The sequence below is a fragment of the Panthera uncia genome (genome assembly GCF_023721935.1).
Source record: "Panthera uncia isolate 11264 chromosome C1 unlocalized genomic scaffold, Puncia_PCG_1.0 HiC_scaffold_3, whole genome shotgun sequence".
NCBI lineage: Eukaryota > Metazoa > Chordata > Mammalia > Carnivora > Felidae > Panthera > Panthera uncia.
In genome coordinates this window covers 101,796,825-101,817,539 of record NW_026057584.1, presented here as the reverse complement: position 1 = coordinate 101,817,539, position 20,715 = coordinate 101,796,825, and the positions used below count along the sequence as shown (strand labels likewise).

The following is a 20,715-nucleotide window of genomic DNA, read 5'->3' as shown; positions in this document are numbered from 1 at the left end:
GGCCGCTCAACCGACCGAACCACCCAGCCGCCCCTAAGCGTCCGACTCTTGATCTCAGCTCAGGTCTTGATCTCAGGGTCATGAGTTCAAGCCCTCCTTTGGGCTCTATGTTGGGCGTGAAGGCTACTTACACAAACGAAAAACTACGGGTTGTCAAACACAAGTGGGTCATGCGTTCCAAATGTAGTGGGTGAGGACCTTCAACTTAATGCAATGAAAAGGAATAGAATAGGAAATAACAGGAAATCACACAGCAAAAGGTGAATACCATTTCGTGACACCTGTTTCCATGATAAAGTGTCTGTGATATCTGTTCATATATTGGTACACGTGCATGTGTGTTCTGAGCTGTGACGTCAAGCAGATTTGTTACGTTGTGTTTAAGGTCAAAAGAGGGCGAAAACCACCGGCCTCTAGAAGAGCTCCTTGCCTGCCTCCCACCCCCAGAGGTGACATCCTGTCCGCCATCTTGGATGGCACGTTGGAAAAAGAGCGTATCCAGGCTGGGGTTACCCAGCCTGCAGTTATCTGGAGCTACATCTAATACCACTGAACACAACCTAACGTTACTGTGGAAAGGTGCTTCTTGGGGTCTTCCACCCTGCTGAGCGGACACTGAAGCCGACAGCCCAGCCGAGACCCGTCAGGTGGATGGGCCAGTGGTTCCCAACCTGGCTGTGTGTTAGAAGCACCTAGCGAATCCCTCTCCCAAAGACCCTGATGTAATTGGGAAGGGATGCTGTCTGGGCGTGGGGAGGCTTTGACGCTAATTATAATGCAAGCCATCCAAGAGGTCACAGTCAGGCTGCCTGTTCAGCCCTCCCTGCCTCACGCCCCAGAAACCCAATGGCATTGTTTGGAGTGAAAACACCCCACCAGCGTGTCGGCTCTGGGCAGGGATCAGCAGGGAGCTAGTTCCCATCAACCATGCTTCCCTGACCTTTCTCTAACATTACGCACATTTACAATACACACATCTTCCCGGGCTACAGGCAGTATGTGTTCTTCAGAGGTCTGCTCCTCCCCAAGCTCTCCTGCCCTTTTTCTCTCCTTTGGGTGCCTGTCCTCTGTTTCCCTCTCTCTATTACAGGAGAAAGGGGGCTCTCTAAAGATGGCCAGGACCAGGAATTTGGTTTTAACTTGCTTGGAGAAACATCCACACACACACACACACACACACACGCATGCACGCACACAAATGGAGAGAATAGTACACTGAGCCCCCGTGCACCCCTCACCCAGTTTCGATGGTCCTTGTCTGCTTGCGTTCCTACAAGGAGGATATGACCACCCCAGTATCATAGCTCTTTCCCGCTGTGTGCATCCTTCAAGGATTGCATTCAGAAGGAAACGATGAGAAGCTTCCAGTAGTAACCTCCCTGGGACACTAAGAACTCTGATGTGGAGACCTGCCCCCTGGGCTGAGACACCAACGAGAGTGACATGTGGACCACCTCCTCGTGTGCCCGGCAGCGATCGGGGCACCTCACCTATACCAGCTTATTTCAGGAGAAGAGCTGCGGACACATCCCAGTGTGTCTCCAGACCAGCGGCTGGTGGGATTTCTGAATCCTTACTGCTTACCCACCCAGCACCCTGCCGGTCCATACTGCATCGGCCGGTTTCCTTAAAAAAAAAAAGAGTAAAATTGCCTCAGAAACCCATCAGCACCGAGGTCACCACCTGGGCCATGACATGAAGATAACGTCTGAAGTGTGTTTGTTTGGGGAGGGGACAAGGGGAGTGGCAAAATGGTTCGTTTCAAACTTGAGCGGCTTTGGCCAGGTTTTGCTCAATCCCGGGCTAACGGCTAAACCATCTGAACTCCAAACCAAAATAAATACACCTCTGAAGTTAAACAATGTTATTACATCAAGGCTGATGTAATGGTTCCAAACCATGAGAAAATAATATTCCAGCATAATGGGTCCCTCTGTTTAGCCAGAGGAAAGGCTGGGCTGCTGGCTTCTTGTCAACTGGAATCTGGCATTTTCTATCATTGTTAAGCTGGGTGTGTGTATGTGTGTGTGTGTGTAACCTAATTAACGATGTTTTAGTAATTGTGGTGTTACAGAGTATAGATAGATATTAAAATATAATTGAGGGGTGCAGAGCACATCCTTGGACCGACCCAAAGAAGAGTTCCAGAGTCATCATCCCCGACCTGCCGCACCTCGGGAGCCCCTCCCGGCTTCTCACAGGGTTACATTTAAGATTCCGATGGCCCTCTCGGAGGTCACGGTTCAAGGGGTGGAGAAAGATCAAGATGGCTAAAGGCTAATTCAGTGCAGGAAACAACTTCCAAATAAAAAAGGAAGCATCCCCTGGCCCCTCGAAGCTACCTGCACCCACTCAGGGAATCTGCACATGGCTGACAACAGGGCTCCCACAGCCAAGCCAGGCTGAGAGGGGCCCGTGCTAAACAAGGATGGGCCACTTGGCTGGCACTGTCTGCACTTCTGACTTAGGCCCATGGTCCCCAAGCTCATGCTGCCCTGCCCCGGGGCCTGGAGGGCTTGGGCCCTGGGTACCGGGGCTCCTGCACCCTCACCACGAGCAGGCCAGGCAGGCAGCACCCGGCAGGCATGTTCTCCCGCCTCTCCTCCGGCTTGCCATAGAAGGACTTTGACATAAAGAGTCACATGGTGCAAACACGGAGCCTCTGTTTCCTCGCACAGTCCGCGTTGCAAACTCCCCATCCGCGCACTGGCAGGTCTCTAACTCGCGCCTTCCCTGTGCGGGCCCCCTCGGTCCACGCCTGGGTGCAAAACCCGTGCAAAGGGCGTCCGTTCAAGTTCCCAAGTCAGAGAAATCTGGCAACCGCTGGAGTCGGAGCCCTTCCCACTCCGGGTTCTACCTAGAATGCGAACGGTTTTGTTTTGGGTTTGTTTCTGTTTTTGTTTGTTTTTTGTTTGGTTGGGTGGTGTTTTTTTTTTTTTTTTCTAACCTATCAGTCATCAACATCAACTGCCAGCCACATGCAGAGCTCAGAGCCAGCCTCCGCCCTAGGTCCATGGGCTCCTTAGTCAAATCAGGCTGAGGCATGCGTGGGGACAAACATTCATTGTGTCATAGCTCAGTGAATCCCTTCCACAAATCTATCGTTATTCCCATTTTGCAGATGAGGCAACAGAGGCTCAGGGAGGCTCGGGAAGTGGCCAGGCACTTCACGTGTGGGGTCGGGGGGAGCTACAGGCCTCATCTACGAGAGGGGAACAGCAGCCCACTCCACGGACGGGTGTTTGTTTGCTCGCACTGCCGTAACGAAGTACCACCGATGAGTGGCTTCCACAGCAGAAGTTCATGGTCTCACAGTTCTGGAGGTTGGGGGTCTAAGATCATGTCAGCAGTCTTGGTTCCTTCTGAGGACTCTCTCCTTGGCTTAAAGACAGTCTCCTTCCTGTGTCTTCACGTGGTCTTCCCTTTATGTGTGTCTGTGTCCCAATCTCCTCTGTTTATAAGGACATCCGTCATATTGGATTAGAGTTCACCCGTATGACCTCATTTTACCTTAATTACCTCCTTAAAGACCCTGTCTCCAAACGGGACCCCATTCTGAGGTATGGGGGGCGGTGGCTCGGGCTCCATAGGAGTTTGAGGATGCAACTCAGCTCAGAGTAGAGGGGATGACGTGGTTAAGTGCCTGTACCAGCAGGTGGCCCTGGGTGGGCTCACTCAGGGGCAGGAGTGAGCAGGGGGAGTGATCGGCTCTAAGAACCATCACTGGTTTTCACTGGGTGCCAGCCACCCACCAGGCCGGGCTGGGAGTGAGATGGGCCCGGATGCCACCGAGAGAACACGGCATAAGGGGCAGCTGATCCCAGCAGGCCACTGAGTCATCCTAGAAAGCAGAGAGCATGCACATGAGGCTCTGCAAATACATTCGAAACACCTCTGCCAACTGCACTGTTGCAGGAAGGGTCTGCAAAGACCCTCCCAGCATCCTGCAGCCGCGGGGGCCGTGCAGGAGGAGGGCACCACGCTCAGCCAGCCAAAGGAACCTGAGGGTTTCTGGTTCCACTTTCTCCCCGCACATGGCCGAGCGAGGAGTGTCAGTTCTACCAGAACTGGCTTGAACGAGTGAATGCATACGTGAGAGTTCCGACTGACTTGGTCCTCCTGGTCTGCCCTCATTTCTCTCCTGCTGAGACTTTGTTCCCATTCTGGACCAGACCCACCGTCCGGGACCCCGGAGCTGGGGCTGACCCTGGAGTGTCAGCCAGCTCACAGATAGACGGCAAAACCCCCAACACCCCATCCACACTCGGAGTTGCTGCCTCTCTTTGCCCTTGCGGCCAGAATGGCACATGTGGGATTTCAAACACGCCAGCAGGTGCTCAAGAGGTGAGCATCCTCCCTCTGGGGACAAGATGGGCAGGACTTGACGCAGTGGCGAATCCGACGCTCTGTGCTTCCCGTTGGAAGGGCTCGTTAAATGCTGGAGTAAGTTACCTGGGGGAGACCTCTCTATAGGCTTTACCAACAGGCCTGATCCTTGGCTGTCTGGATAAGTTTGGGTGTGGTCTCGCCTCAAGGCAGGAGGGAGAACCAGATGACCTCTTTGGATCCCTTCCTGCCCTGGGATTTTAGGCAGACATTAACATCTGGGGAGTGACAGTAGCTGAGAGATCCCGGTGGCCCGAGGCCAGCAGTAACAGGGTGGCCCGGTCTGGGCCATCCACCTGGAGCTAACCACTGGTGGAGTTGCAAAGAGCAACAAGTCTGGCAGTTGCCAGGATTACCCACGAGGCAGAGCGAGAACCGTGGCTGGAACTGCTTGATCGCAGAGGCAACAGCAGCATGGCCTGGGCGTGTGTCCACACCAGTGTCACGGGCACACATACACAGAACGTATTTATGCAAATGTGATGGGAAGGCCTGCTTGGGAGGTCTCCCTCTTGGATCCTGAAAGGCCTGATAAGAATCACGGCTCCCAAGCGAGAGTTGTCCACATCTTTGCTTTAAGGCCTCGTTTCCCTCGCCACAGCCCCCAAGAAGCAAAGGGCTGGGGAGACCCTCTCGGTTTCCCCTCGAAAGACAAGAAACACTAAGAGATGGTCAAGATCACATCAAAGTTGCCCTAAATCCAGTGCTATGGTCCCTAGGCCTTTCTAAGTAACTTGTGTGTTAGCCACCTCTGAAATCACATTGCCTTTTTTTTTTCTTTTTAAGTCTGGCTCCTATCATTAGCCATCACCCACTAACCTTATCAATCAGTCCATCAACTAACCAACCGACACACATTTTTGAGGGTCTCTGCTTGAGTTAAGAACCCAGACGATGTGGAAAAGGTGATACCTTCTTTTGAAGTGCTTAGCATTGGGAACACAAGCTGAATACCAGAGAAGCAAGAGGCATGGGGAGAGAGCACATAATAAAGGCTAGAAGCCAGCTGGGCACTCATACGAGGGGGATGCCCCTGAGGGCAGGGCAGTCAGGGTGGGCTTCGTGGAAGAGATGGACATGGGCAAGGCCTTGAGAAAGCCTTGGATTTTGAAGCGTTGGAGACAGAAGACCTTCCAGGCCAAGTGACCCATGAACGAGGGTGCGGCAGAGCTAAGAGCCAAGAGCCTCCCGTGGGACACAGGCCTGACAGGTGGGGAGCAGGCCTCCAGGGCCAGGAAGAGGAGCTGGGCTAGGTGCCCCAGTGAGCTGTGAGCTATGGCAGATTCCTGCCCTGAGAAAAGCTTCCTGACAGCATTTCTGCAGTGGCTGTCGCCTGCAGACCAGACCACGTGTGTCGTTCCCCGAGCACTGGGTAGGCTTTCCCACCAACCTGTCACACTGCCGGTGGCGACATTGATGGCATCCTTCTGATGCTGCCAGAATCTGCACGGTGTTTTTCCACGGTGCCTTGGTGCTGAGGGCCCCAGGAGGATCCCCTCCAAACCCCTGCGCCTCTCAGGTCAGTTAGCTCCTGTGACTTTCTCGGCACATATCACAAACACACACACACACACACACACACTCACACAAGTCTTGCTGGTCTCACCGCCTGACCTACTCCACCTGCCTTCCACCATGCCCTCCTCTGCTCAGAAACTGTCCATGGCTCCCTGCTGACCACAGCCCCGAGCCCCAGCCCCTCCACCAAGGTCTCCATCCAGAGTCATTCACTCATCCCCTCCCCCACTGAGTCCTTACCGTGGGCCCACATGGTGCTTACGTTATATAGAGGCAGATGGAAAATCCACATGAAAGGGAAGGGATTCCTTGTTCTATTGCACTTTGAGGATATCGCATTTTTTTTACAAACTGAAGGTTTGGGGCAACCGTGCATCAAGCAAATCTATCAGCACTATTTGTCCAACAAGCACCTGCTCGCTTTGCATCTCTGTGTCACCTTTGGTAAGGCTCATAATATTTCAAAACTTTTTAACCATTATTGTATTTGTCACGATGATCTGTGACCAGTGATTACGACTCGCGGAAAGCTCAGATGATGGTTAGAATTTTTTAGCGATAAAGTCTTTCGATTAAGGTATGTACGTTGTTGCTTTTAGACATAATGCAATTGCACACTTAATAGATTATGGGAGAGGGTCAACATAACCTTTATATGTAGTGGGACACCAAAAACTTCATTTGACTCACTTGATTGTGATACTTGGTTTATTGCGGTGGCCTGGAACCGAACTCAGACTATATCCGAGGAATGCCTGTCATCAAGCAACAGATTTACATGTGATCAATAAGGATCAGTAAGGACACAAACGAGAGACAGAGCAGGAATAAATGAGTCTCCCGATGGAGGTGCCATGTGAGCTGAGACTGAAAGGACGAGAGGGAGTTGTGGAGGTGACATGTGAGGACGGAAGCAACCTAGAGAGAGGGAGCAGCATGTACAAAGGTCCTGGGGTGAAAAGAGTTTGGTGCAGTCAAGGAACTGGGAGACAACTAAGGGGGCTGCAGCATGGTGATCGAGGCCACACGGCTTCAAGGACTGTGGTTGGACCTCTGTCCTGCCTCAAACCCTTTCCTTCCTCTAGGATCGTTCACGGGCAGTAGAATCCCACAAAGCCCCTCCAATGCCCTCCCCTCTCACATCCAGTTGGTTGCCAAATCCTACTGGTTCTACTTCAAAATCTCTTCCAACTATCTGCTCTCTTCTCACCCCCCTGCCTTAGTCTGGGTCCTCACCAACACTCGGCTAAACAAGGCTACAAGCCCAGCCATCTCTCTTGGCCACCAGCCCAGACCCTTGCACGGGGGCTCCTAGGTGCCACCAGTCAGCTTCCTAAACCACATCCTATGGCACTGCTCCCACCGAAAATCCACGTCCTAGTTGGCCACTGTTGAAGCCGGCTGATGGACACAAATACACTCTTCTACATGTTTAAAATTACAAAACGAAACAACAAACACCCTCCTCATACCCAGGCAGTCTTGGCCTCAAAGAAAGGTGCTTTGTTTTTTTTGTTTTTTTTTTAATGTTTACTTTTTTATTTTTGAGAGAGAGAGAGAGAGAGACAGAGAGCAAGTGGGGGAGGGGCAGGGAGAGAGGGAGACACAGAATCCAAAGCAGACTCCAGGCTCTGAGCTGTCAGCACAAAGCCCAACGCGGGGCTTGAACTCACAGACCGTGAGATCATGACCTGAGCCGAAGTCAGATGCTTAACCCACTGAGCCACTCAGGTGCCCCTGCTTTCTGGGTTTCGCACATTTGGCTAAGTATTAAACACTCAACAGGAAGATCCATCCCTGTTAACAGATTCTACAATCCATCTAGTCTGTATATGTTTTAAAGTCCCCCACCCCAGACCCCACTGCTTTGAAGACACAATCTAAGGCTTGTGCAACCAAACTGCCGGGCCAGCCTTGCCCCCTTGGAGACTCACCAACACCATCTGGCACCCAGCCACACCAAGTCCTGCTGTTCCCCAAACACACACGTCCCTTCCGACCCTGTGCTTTTGTTGGTCCCTCTACCTGGCACGTCCTTTGCTCTTGGTACATTTCTACTCATTTGTCTAGCCCAGACTCAATGTCAAGTGCTCAGCAAAGGCTCTCCTTCAACCTCCTCTTCTGCCCTTGTCTGCATCATGGCCTTCCCCCTGTCTTGGGGCCCCCCTGGGCAAGGGCTGGCTGCTGTCATAACCAGAGAGCAAACACAGTTCACTGCTCCGTGCCAGGGACCCCACTGAGTGTTTCCCCATGGTGACACCGTGAGTCCTCATACCTGCCCTAGGAGGAGGGCACTGGAGTCCTCATTTTTGAGCAGGAGAAACAGGCCCAGAGCAGGCCAGCACCCTGCCCGAGGTCACCACCTCCCAGAGAGCCGCATGCAGCCCCTCAGCCAGTGCCCTGCCCCGACCTGGTGCACAGGCCTCCCACGGATCCTCCTTGCTGAACAAACGCATGGCTTGCATCAGCTAGCCTCCACTCCCACTCGCTGCCCCTCGCCTCTGGCCCTTTCCCCGGGCAAACCCAGCTCTGCAGGGGCAGCTGGGGAGCCGGCTACCTGCCTGAAGCTCCCATGACCGGGTGTCAGGGCACACCTGGGCTTCAGGAGACCCTCGTGTGGGGAACTCGTTACACACAGGTCCCCCAGCCCCCCTCACCTCCCTCGCAAGGCCCTGTGGCTGCATCCTGAGGAATCCAGAGACAGATAGAGCTGGGGTGCCCGGGTGGCTCAGGCACTTAAGCATCCTACTCTTGGTTGCGGCTCAGGTCATGATCTCACGGTTCCCTGAGTTGGAGCCCCACATCGGGCTCCACACTGACAGCGCAGAGCCTGCTTGGGATCCTCTCTCTGCCTCTCTCTGCCCCTCCCCTACTTGTGCTGTCTCTGTCTCTCTCATAATACATAAATAAACTTAAAAAAAAAAAAAAAAGAACGAAGAAGGAAAGAGCTGTCAGGAGTTCCCATGACGACACCAACCTGACCAAACTCATTTCCAGGTAATTTAACATGAGTCCCTTACTTCACTTCGTCCTCACATAAAAATGAAACGCGAGACCCAAAACCATGACCGAGGTCTGTGTTCAGACTTGTCCCTGATGTTACATTAACCACACCCACTACTCTAATATACCTGTTTGTAGAATGTTTTTCAGAAGAGCTCTTGTAACAAAAAGTATTAAGGTATCATTTCTCCTCCGTGCTGCCACGGAACGTTCCAGAGGCCACAGCTGAGGGCAACGACAAGGGAAAAGGCTTCTCCCCCACAAGCGCCAGCCTGTCCCCACAGCTGTGGCTCTTTGCGTTGACAGAAATGGTGGCTGGCAACGGGGTGGCAGGAACTTAGCTCCAGGGGACACCAAACCTAAAGGTTTTGTTTTAAGTCAGTAATTAACAAGGTGTAGAAAACCTTGGGTACCTGGCTGTTCCAGGCGAATTTCTCTTGACTGCTGCCTGTAGGGAGCCTTTTCCCATGGCTTCTAAAGCCTCTTTGCTTTCATTTTGGCAAGGCTTCCTCTCCTTGCCCTTGTCCCCGGCCATCGGGACCCTCGGGCGTCTGTCACTTGCGACGGTTCCTGAGTTTGGGTCGGGTCTGAGCGGAACGAGTCTGTAAGAAGTTGAGTCTAGGTGGGCATGACCTGTGCTCTGTGTGAAGGAAGGACAAAAGCCCCGTGAAGACCAAACATTCCGCCGGAGCAACGGCCCCTCAACTCTCCGTCCTCCGTGGGTTTGGGTTTTTTTTTATTTTTAAAGAGTTTTTCATAGAAATCCAAAGCTGGGAGTGTTTCCGGGGTGTTTCTGGCAGACGGGGCTGTGTCCTGTCCACCCGGTAACACGGGGATTAATATCAATTATATCATCAGGCCTCACCCACCCTCGGAAAGATGGGGAGGAGTAGGGCAGCCCAGGCACTCGGCACAAGGGGCTGCCCTACTTGGCACGGCCCGCCTGTGGGCTCCTCCCGGGCCTCAGTTTGCGCATCTGCGCGTCAAGGTTCGAGCTAGTCCTTCCGCCTGCACAAGGCTGTTGTGGGGCCCAGCTGGCGAAGCATGCCATGCGCCCCACAGGGCCGAGCGGCCGTGACCTGCGCGGACACTGCGGGGTCCGGGGTTCGGGAGTCTGGTCGCCCCGGCAGCAGAGGGGAGTACCCACAGTCCCCCTCCAGGGTGTATCACTCCACAGGCCAGACCGACCTTGACTTCTGGTCAGTGGGAGGTGAGTCACTGCAGGTGACAGCTCTCAGACAGAGACAGGACTTTCAGCACAAGCTGGCTCTCTTCCCTAGGACGCATCTCAATGACTTCTTATATTTGTTACTTTATCTTTTCCACAGACTTGGCTCCAGGCTTTCACCGAGCACTGGCAACACGTTGGAAACGTATGCTCCGCTGCCCCAACCCCACACTGGTGACAGGGTGACAACGGGGCCAGCACTGGCCTGCTAGCGTCACTCTGAGGGCTCATCCTTCAGACCTCAGGCTACCTGGGGCAATTCGGTTTACCTGCAGAAGCCCTACGAGCTGTGTGGGGCTTCCCCCTCTCATATCCTGGGTCTGGACACGGCTCTGGGTGGCTTCCTCGGGCACCAGCACCCCGCTGTGGCCCCCCGGCGGTGTCCCCAGCACTGACAGCCTTCTTGGCGAGGCACATCCCGCTCTCGAGGCTCCCGCCGGCCTCCACCTCTGCAGCAGATGAAACGAGTTTCCAGTGGCCTAATTTTCTCCCGGGGAGTAAGACAAGTGTCGGAGGAAGAGTTTGCCGTTTGTGTATGTTCTAGAAATAAAAAAAGCTTAAATATGAGGCATTAAAAAATGATTCAATGCCTTGAGATTCTTCATCAGACCCGCACGGCCCGGGGGTAGAAACTGCAGCTGACCTGAAGGGTCCTTCAGGTCCACGATGGCTTTCCGCACTCCGGGTGTCCACAAGCCCTGGACCCAGCACAGACGCACGCCCGGGCCGGCTTCCCCCCAGCAGTCCCCAGGAGCACTCCTGGGGTGGGGGGAGTCACTGGACACCTGCCGTGTGCCCTGGGGCCTTCACGCGCCTCACAGCACCCCTGTTGAAGTAGGTGTTATCACAATTTTACACGCAAAAACTCAGCCTCACAAAGATTAAGTGATTGCCAAAGTCAACAGCTCCTAGGTGACAGGGCCAGGACAGGAATCCAGGTCTGCCCAAGCCCACAGCCCACGCTCTACCCACTCTGGACGCCGCGTCCAGGAATGCCACACGCACGCACAGCTCACCACCACCCCAGCCAGCTGGCTCTGACTGCTGGGATGGCAGGAGTGAGAGATGGGCTGGATGGGAGGCGGGGGGCAGGGGGGCGGCGCACCGGCCCCTGGGGAAGTCTAATTAAGCAAAGACGACAAGGGCTGGAACCATATACATAAGAGGGTGCGCTCAGAACTACTGGGGCTGGGCAGCTGGCTGACGTAGAACTGTCATCCCTGTAACCCCCAAAAATGGCAGGCTGGGGAGCCTGAGGGGGAGCATGAGGGGGAGGCGGGAATAGTTGGGGGTGTGGGGCAGCAGATGGGTCTGCCGGATGCGTGTTCGGTGGAAGGTCCTGGGGGAGTCCCACCCCTGGGATGGAGGGTCGTGGCATCCTGAAGGAGGATGGGGACCGGGATGTCATCATGCATGAAGCTGGCGGCCGATGCTAAGGGAGTCAATGATGCAGATTACAAACGGTGGCACCATGGGGAAAGAGGAGAGGTGCAGGCCGGAACCCCAGGAATACCCTCCCCTTCCTTCCGTCCCTGCGTGGACACCAACCAGCCTGTGGTGGAGAGAGGCGAGCTGTGGGGGAACTGGCAAAGCCCAGCGACAAAGGCCAGTCGGCTCAAGAGGGAGAGCCTGGCAAGGGTGCCACAGAAATGATAAAGCGTGGGAACTGTGGAGACACTGCAAATGTAGCAGCCAACAGGGCCTTGGGGTCGGTCACCGCCCAAAGGCGGTGGGAGCAGAAGGCAGATTCTGCAGCTGAGTGAGGAGGAGGGGGACTGAAAGCCCCAGCGGAGGGGACCGTTCACAGATCCCGACGGTGACGAGAAATAGAGACATGCGTAACAAGGTGGGGGCGGGGGCTAAACATAGTCGCGACCAAGAAGGAATGGGGCCCGTGAAAGATAAGATTGGAGCTCAAGGAAGAGAAAGGATTCGCGGGGCAAAGCTGAAGGGGGACTCGAGCGGGGGGAGTCACAATGGAGGGCACTCGGATGAGTGTATTTGCGAAAGGAAAAGATGCTGTCTCCTCTAGGATGGGAGAGAAGGGAGCTGGAAATGCAGAAATGCCAAGGGGAAGGGGCTGACACTCACCCAGAGGACACGGAACAATCCAGAAAGCAAGCGATGGGGCACCGGCCGAGAGCCAGTGAGGGCTGATTTCTCACTCACGCCAAGCCCAATGCCAGGGCTGGGTGGTGGCAGTCCTCCACGAGGTCATTCAGGAGCCCGGGCCGGTCCCTCTGGCGTGTGCTCCAGCTTCCGCAGCGGAAGCCAGCACACGGGGAGCCACGTGGGAAGCTTCCTCGACGGGCCTGGAAGAGGCCCACCCCACTTCCAGCCACGCTGCGCTGGCCAGACCCAATCGCACAGCCACGCCCAACGGGAGGCTGGAAGAAGTCGTCTAGCTGGGTGCCCAGGACGAGAAGGAAACAGGTGTGGATGGAAACCCCCGCCACGTCTGCCACTGGGTGAGGGCTCCAGGAAAGAAGAGAACATTCCAAAGGTCTGGGTGCTCGGGTGGGAACCGGGGGCGATGGAACACGAAGGGCCCCTCACGCTTGGGCAAAACTCCGAAGACACCGGGTGTATCGTCCCCACGCTTGTAACACGTGGCCACCGGGACTCTGCCTCTCGTCTCTGCCGTAAGACGGCCTCCGGGCTCTAGCTGGTTGTTGACAACCAGCACCGCCAACGTGTGGCATCTGCAGCAAGCTGTCTTCCACGCATCCGAGGAACGAAGCCCTCATAATCGCAGCTCAGATAGTCCCCCTGGGCCCAGAGTTCCACAGCCGGGCATCACCCCTGCCCTCACTCACCCCGCCAGACAGATGGAGGCGGCCCCGATGGCCCTTCACGGCCAACACGGCTAAGAAAGATACAGATGTAAAGAAGGCCTTGTGCAGATCAGTACAGCTCAGGGAAAGCTGAGGACTTTCCCTTTGAGTCTTACGCCAGGAATTGGCTTTTTCCATAGGAACCCCCGGCTCCCGCGCACCTTCCCTTCAACGCAAAGATGGTGCCCTCCACTTAGGGAAAAAAAAAAAAAAAAGCAAAAAGCAAAGCGCATCCCTGGGCCTGTTCTGGGAAGCTTGGGAGGCTCCGTCCTACCCATTCTGGGAAACCTTAGGGGCTTATTTGCCCACAGGGGCCACCGCGTGAGCGCTCTTAATAACCTGTTCCTTTAGCAGCTTTGTCAACAGCCGTTGAAAACCGTCAGCATGAAAAGAGCAAAGGGAACACTGGACTGATGGATCTGAACGGCTTAGGGGGGGATGGACCCATGAACACGTGTTGAACGGATCTTGCAAAATCTGTAACTATGGGAAGAGAGGAAGAAAACAATTGAGGCCCAGAGGCATCTGGAAATGAATGGTAGACTATGTCTGGGCGTTGCTCAACGGTGACCTCCCTTCCCAGGGCCCTTGCCAGGCCCTGGTAAAGGATGAGGCCCTGCTGAAGGCTCGTTTCATCCCCGCTGGAAGGAACACAGGGAGCTGGTTCAAGGTTGCAGTGTCCTTTGAGCAGCAAAGAGCCAACAATGCCAGGGCATGAGAAGGGCATCTCTCCCATGCGAGGGGTGAGCCGACAAGCATCTACCTGCACAAGGTGTGTTTACAGGAGCAGAGCAAGGTGTCTATTTGCCTCCAACACATGTGGTCAGGTTAGAGAACAGAAGCTCATTCATTGCCGATTTGCCCCAAAGCCTAACCCTTCCTTCTGCCTTTAGTTCCCTGGAGTTAATGACTCCTACTCAGCAAGGGTCGAGGGGCGCTGGGCTCCAACACAGACCCCTTTCGGGGATAGGTACCATCCAGGGGATAGGCCCTGGAGCAGAGAAAAATACAATCCTGGAGACACGCCCAGGGCCCGCTCTCGCCGCCACGTTTCAGCCATCTCTGACATCGGACCGCAAAATTCCACCAAAAACATCCACCACCGACCCTTCCTAAAGCCCAAGCAAAGGCCCCCAACGGGGATATCGACAAGGTTGGTTCGGAGCTGCAGAGTCAGGCGGCTGAGTCCTGGCGGTCCCGGGGAATCTGAGGAGGCCGTAAACGGCAGGTCAGAGATGTGCAGGAAGCCGTTACCACCCGATGGCTTCGACCTCCGTCGGTTAGTCAGGAGCGGCCAGAGGATCTGGAACACAAGTGCCTCTTCTTCAGTGTGATCTGTAAAGACTTCGGGAGATACTTCTGGCCTCGCCAGAGTTGGTGGGCATCCACACAGCACCCGGCTGGACACCACACCAGGCCGAGCTCCTGTCCCCCGGGGGGGGGGGGGTCACATCCTGGAGGAGGCCAGGCCAGCTGGCTGTGTGGTCACCAGCATCCTCCCCATCCCGATCCCGCCTGACTTTGCCACTCCCTGTCTCTGTGACTCTAGAAGACCTAGGTAACTTTTCCATGGTTCTGCTTCCTTATCGACAAATTGGAAACAAGAGCTAGGACCCAGCAAGGTAACAATGTATGTGAGGTACTTCAAGTGCTAGGGCCACTGGGTGTCACCATGGTGAACCCAGACAGCACAGTGACCTCAGAGACCCAGGCCACGTTCCCAGCCATTGCTCTTACCTGTCTGAACCCCCACCGCACCCCTCCTATCAAGTCCAACCCACGCTCCACCATGCCCTGTCGCCAGAGCACAGACGTGAGGGGACAGTTCCCTGGCCTCAGGGGGCACAGAGGGAGTGGGAAGAGCATGTCTCCAGCCATGAGAGGGCGGGGGCGCTCCCCAGAGGGCAGGGCCGGGGCCCAGAGGTGCCGCGCAGCCCGGGGTCACACTTGAACTGGCTCCTGAGAGAGTCGCCCTGCCATTTGGGGAAACCAGCGCCCCGTGCACCTGCTGACATCCCATCTCGGCAGCGGATTCCCCGAAAAATAAAATCCAATCGGCCCTTGTTTTCCCAGTCCACACACCCCTCCCATTATATGTGAAAACTAAGTTTCCCATCTTTGCACTGATTTCTCAGCCTACTTTTAAGCACAGTAAGAACAAGTTCCCCCAGGGCGGAGTGGAGGGGAAGTGCCAAGATTGGGGCGTGGCTCTGAGCCCGTCCTTCTCAGGCCCAGGAGACAGGCTGAAAGGCAGAGTGATGGCGGAGGAGGGACAACAGACCCAGGACCCAGATGCCATTGCTGTTCCAGCCTCTGCCATCAGGACCCCGTGGTGCCAGCAAACCTGTTGGGCCCGCAGCCTCCCCACGCCAGGTCCCCCACCTGCCAGGCAGGACCAGTCTCCTGTTCCCCCTCCCCGGTAAGGGGACCCATCCACCTAGTCTCCCCCGGTCAGAAGCACTAGCCTCCTGAAACTTCCTTCTCCTCCTCCACCTCACGTCAGTCACCCTCCACGCCCCTCCAGGCCCCCATGAGACCCTCCTCCCTCCTGCCGACCACAATCCACTAAACCAGCAGCTGGTCCCTCGCCCCTCCCACCAGGCCCAGCTCCCCAACCTCGGCAGTTAGGTTCCCCCACTCCCCCATCTTGCCCACATTCTGCAGAATGTTCCAGAAGAGGCTGGGGGCGGGGGGGGCGAGACTCCACCATGTGGCAGCTGTGTGAACTCAGGCAAATTGTCCAGCCTCTCAGGGCCTCAGCGACTCATCCCTGAAATGTAACAGTACAGCCCATACCCAAGGCTGCCATGAGGATTGATGGGAGTGAGGGGCCCACAGTGCTGTAAATGTTTGATCACTCCCCACTCACGTCCCTGTGCTCACTCAGATTCCGTTGCATTAACGTGCACTGAGCAACCAAGACAAGCCCTGCAGGGACTCAGGTGGAGAAACAACTTAAGCTAACAGTCACCTTACATGGTGATAAGGCCCCAGTGGCACTTGGGGTCTGGTTCCACCCGGGGAAAAGAGAAGGGGCATTGGGATGATGTGTGGGGCGGGTGGAAAGGAGCGTGGTTCAGGCTGAAGGCTGGCTCAGCCGAGCCCAGTAGCCCCACACCTGCAGAAGGGCCCCTGCTCATGTAACGGCTCCCGGGCATGTGGCTGCAAGACAGGGGCGCCAAAAGGGTCTCGAGCCGGGTGGAGGGCTAGCCCACCTTCCCTGCTACGGACTCCGAGAATGATGCCGTGTGCATGGCTCTTGGGGACACAAAGGATGCACCTCCTGCTGCTGGAGAAGGTGCCACGGGCTCCACCCGGCCCTGGGCTGGGGGCTGGGGACTGGGGGCTGGAGGCTGTGCTGTCACCGGTGCTTTTCTACCTCTGAAGACCGCCAGCCCCAGGAGTGGAACAACCAGTCCCGTGCACGCGGGAGCATGGCGTGGCATCCGTGTAAAAGGCTGAGGCAGTGACTAGGGTTGAAGCCGTGTAAGCTGGGAGCCAGGGGCAGTGGAGGCCGTCCAACAGTGGCACACGTGAGAGATGACAAGGAAGGACCCAGCAAGTCAGGACCAGTCAGCAGGTCCAGGCCAGGGGAGGGGTGAGGATGCCCGTGCTGTCCACCCTGCAGGGCCAGTCCTCATCGCGCGGATGTCAGGGCCACAGTCTGCTCTAAGCTAGCAGGAGAGTGGGGGGGGGGGGGGGGGGGGAAGACACCAAGACAAGACAGACAGACCGACAGACAGAGAGAGGGTCACATGGAGAGACAGACTGAGTCAGGGACAGACAGACAAGACACACACACACACACACACACACACGCAGACACAGAGACAGAGAGAGGGAGAGGGCCCATTCCAGAAGCTGGGCTAAAGGACCAGAAGGAAAGGATTATGGTTCAAAGGAAATGACTCAATGATGGAGAAACAAGCTTTGTGATGATGCGTGTGTCTGCGGGGGGTACAGGGGCAGGTGGCCGGTACCAAGGACGAGGGACACCAAGAAGTACGAATCACCGTGAAGCACGAGGAGTGAAGAATGTTCAAGACCAAGGTGGAAAAGGCTTGAGGATAAGGAAAGGCGCAGACTTCGGTCAGTTGTTTAAGGACAGAAAAAGTCAGGAAAACACTGCCCTGGGTTATTTGCCTCCCACACAACCCAAGTATTCTCCAAGGTTAGTGAGAGCTGGCACAAAGCCCCAGGATCTTTCATTAGGTTAGCCACACCAGCTTGCTCTGTTTTATTACCTTTACGTTGCCTCAGAAGAGCTCGCTCCATCTGGTCGCGGCTGTTAAAAATGTGCTTGGCTTTCTTCTTAAAAATAAAAGCCCAATCAAGGGATGAAAGAAAGTGCTCTGGAGCTGGTCCAGGGAACCACTGCATACAGGTGGGGATAGAGGAGGGCTGGGGATGATTGAGGGGAGGAGGGCGGAGGGGGGCCCGAGCGCCGGGGCAGGCCATCCGGCTGACTTAAGCACCTCTATTAACGAACGGGAGAAGCCAACGGATGTCTTTCAATGCTCAGCCCCAGCGAGGATCTGTAATTTAGGGCGTGCAGAAGGAGCGGTCCGGGAGCAAGGGAGAAGAGGTGTGAAAGTATACGGCAAGAAGCACACAGCTACTTTTAGCTAGGTAACGAGAGACTGCTCTGAAAAGTCTGCTCTGAAATTTCAAGCTGCATATGGTCACGGCATCGTTGCGTGCAAGCGGGTTTCCTCTGCCTGCTGACTCCTGAACCACCCAAGGCAAGGCTGCGTGGCGGGGCCTGGAGGGTGGTAGACCCACTGCCCAGCCACCACTGTCAGGGACAGCCAGGCACCTCACGACCAAGGCACGCACGCGCACGTAGCCGCACTACGGTTCAAGGACGGGATGCGCCTCCCGCATTCTGCCACCTCCTACCCACCCGAGCAGAGTGTACAAAAACTGCCATGGGCTTTAGCTCACAGGCCACGGTCAGAACTCCATGACCACCCGCACGTGGCAGTCTTGTGTCTGCTGCCTGCTGTCTCAGACCTCTGAGGTCGGCTTGTTTGGGCTAAGGGAAGAAGTCCTTGAAGTAAAGGCCATCGTATGTGAGCACGGCCAAAACGGCAGGGCGCAGCCGCTCCCAGAGCCGGGCTGCTGCTGACAGCGGGCTGGGATGTTTCTTAAACTCAAGGTCGGGGTGCCCTTCGGGGACAGGCAAAGGAGCGCACATTCCTTCCCACACGGCCGCCTCACGGCTCCGCTTCCATTTCCCGAGGAGGAAGATTCTGCCCAGGGTTAAGGGCTTCCTTCCCTCTGCTGCCCCGATCTTTCCTCAGTCAACAAAACCCAGTGTGGGAACAGTATTCCTATAAATTACGATACAAATTGATTAATGCCATAAAAATGTGACTGCAACCACCGGCCCTTACGAACAGTAGGGCTTATGTTGTCTGTTCAGCTCTCTGGAGGAACATTGCCCTGAAGAGTTTGGGTATTGTTCACCCTTTTACTTGGCACACACACAAGCTCCAAAGCCTATAATAATGCAGGTCATTAAACCAAACAACTGCACTTGGACCTTTTTCAAGGGAGTGATTCAGGCAAGCGCTCTCCGCACAGAATCGGTTTACGTACGGGGCGTTATCAGACGCTACCCTCCACGGAGAAGTGGGCAAAGACCAGCCCCGCGGTGTCTTCTTGGGGAAATGGACATTTCCGTGGGCCACCAGGTGGCGCTGTTTACCAAAGCGGGTCAGTTCAGGCCTCGGCGCTGCTCTGGACTTGGGCAAGTGTCCCTCCGTGCACCTAAATGTAAACGGGACGGAGAGGACCATATTAGGAGACGCATCTGCAAGTTTTATCCCGGAGGATGCCCCCAGATGTGGTCGGAGAGGACTCCACGCCTCACTTTGAGGAGCCAGGAAGGAGGGGGTGTGGAGGAGGCCCTGGGGACCCTCACTTGCCTGCTGGCCCGCCCCCTCTCCCCCCGCACCCGGTCAGCCTTCTCCTAACCCAAGCCCTCTGGGAGTCTCGCCCGCCGTGTCCCAGCCCTGGCTCTGCCCGGTCACCGTGCCCACGTTCCCAAGTACGAAGAAACTGTACTGACAACGGCCTGGCCCCGGGGATGGGGCTGCTGGGAGAACCCAACAACCCAACGAAAGTGACAGCCTCTGAAAAGATAAAACATTCCTCAAACATATACTATTATCTTGTTATTTATTATCAGAAACCAGACTGATAAGCCGAAGAGGGGGGCCTAAGGCATTGGCTGTGCGAGACAGGCCGTTTTGCAAACTCGGCTATCTGATGCTCAATATGCCTTCTCTTTGATCAAATTCATTTCTTAGGTAACCTTTAAAAAAAAATGAATCATGGCGAGGGGCATCAGTGTGTGGTGATCCAGTCCAGGAGGTAAGCAGCACTGAGAAAACCCTGTGCCCCAAGACCCAGGCAAGGGGACCGTGGCGGCATGGCTGTGGGGCTTCTGTCTGCCGGCGGTCCACAGAAACGCTAGCTCACCTCAAAACAGTGTCCAACTTAGGAATCCCCGGCTCAGTTCGTGGCAAATCAATCATACACTGAAAGAGGAAAGCTGGTTGTTAAGTTCTACACAAACCATAAAGTATGAGCAATGAGAAGTTGATTAAAGCGACATATATAGTTTTTAAAAGCAGTAGAATTTTAAAGGAATAAGATCACTGGATCTGGGCAGGAGCATTTAGCTCCAAGGTCTTCCAGAGCTTACGTGAGCCAGCAAGAGAGAGTTTCTGGGCACATTAGATAGCATTTGCAAAACTATGGTTCTGGTCTCTTGGATAGCAAAAAGTCTTTTGTTTTAATTTTGTTAATAATTAAAAAAAAAAATAGTGCCCCCTGTCTAAATAAATCCAGAAGGTATTGGATTAGAAATAAGGGGTGCCTGGGTGGCTCAGTTAAGCATCCCACTGTTGATTTCAGCTCGGGTCATGGTCTCGTGCATGGTTCGTGAGATCGAGCCCTGCATTGGGCTCTGCACTGAGAGCGTGAAGCCTGCTTGGGATTCTCTCTCTCTCTCCCTCTCTCTCTTCCCCTCCCACACTCACACATGTACGTGTTCCCTCTCAAAACAAATGAATAAACTTTAAAGACAAAAAAAAAGGAATGAAGTGTTCTAATAAGGACTTTGAACCCCTAAAAGGTGGAAGCTGATACGCAGTATTTTGTGAACCTATTTGCTCACAGAACCTTTCTTTACTTAAAAGCCAATCAGGCCTTCTGAGAACTAGTATTTTGTGCAGGATTTCTCGAGGAACACCAACCCAAATGAACGGCACATTCAGGCCGGTGCTGACCGGAAGTCAGGTTGGTACCGACTTCCCTCCTGGTGCTCGAGTCAAAATACCCAATAGAGTTTGGTCAAAACAGTAGCAACAAGTCAAAGACATGCTGGAGGAGAAAAGAGGGATGCAGACGTTCAGTCAAAGGTGCACAGTCAGCGGGGCGCCTGGGTGGCGCAGTCGGTTAAGCGTCCGACTTCAGCCAGGTCACGATCTCGCGGTCCGTGAGTTCGAGCCCCGCGTCAGGCTCTGGGCTGATGGCTCGGAGCCTGGAGCCTGTTTCCGATTCTGTGTCTCCCTCTCTCTCTGCCCCTCCCCCGTTCATGCTCTGTCTCTCTCTGTCCCAAAAATAAATAAAAAATGTTGAAAAAAAAAATTAAAAAAAAAAAAAAAAGGTGCACAGTCAGCAATGCAGAGACGCAAAATTCCTGATAAAACATTTTGAACGGTCTAGCTAGACTTC

At 54.8% G+C, this 20,715-nt stretch overlaps 1 long non-coding RNA gene across 1 annotated transcript; it reads right to left on the bottom strand.

The window, feature by feature from the left end:
* Positions 1-6,598: 6,598 nt before the first annotated feature.
* On the bottom strand, positions 6,599-20,406 carry LOC125911942 (uncharacterized). The gene is made up of 2 exons (XR_007454521.1): positions 19,456-20,406; positions 6,599-18,741 (listed from the first exon to the last, which is right to left on the bottom strand). It is a non-coding gene; the product is annotated as an uncharacterized LOC125911942 (long non-coding RNA).
* Positions 20,407-20,715: the final 309 nt, after the last annotated feature.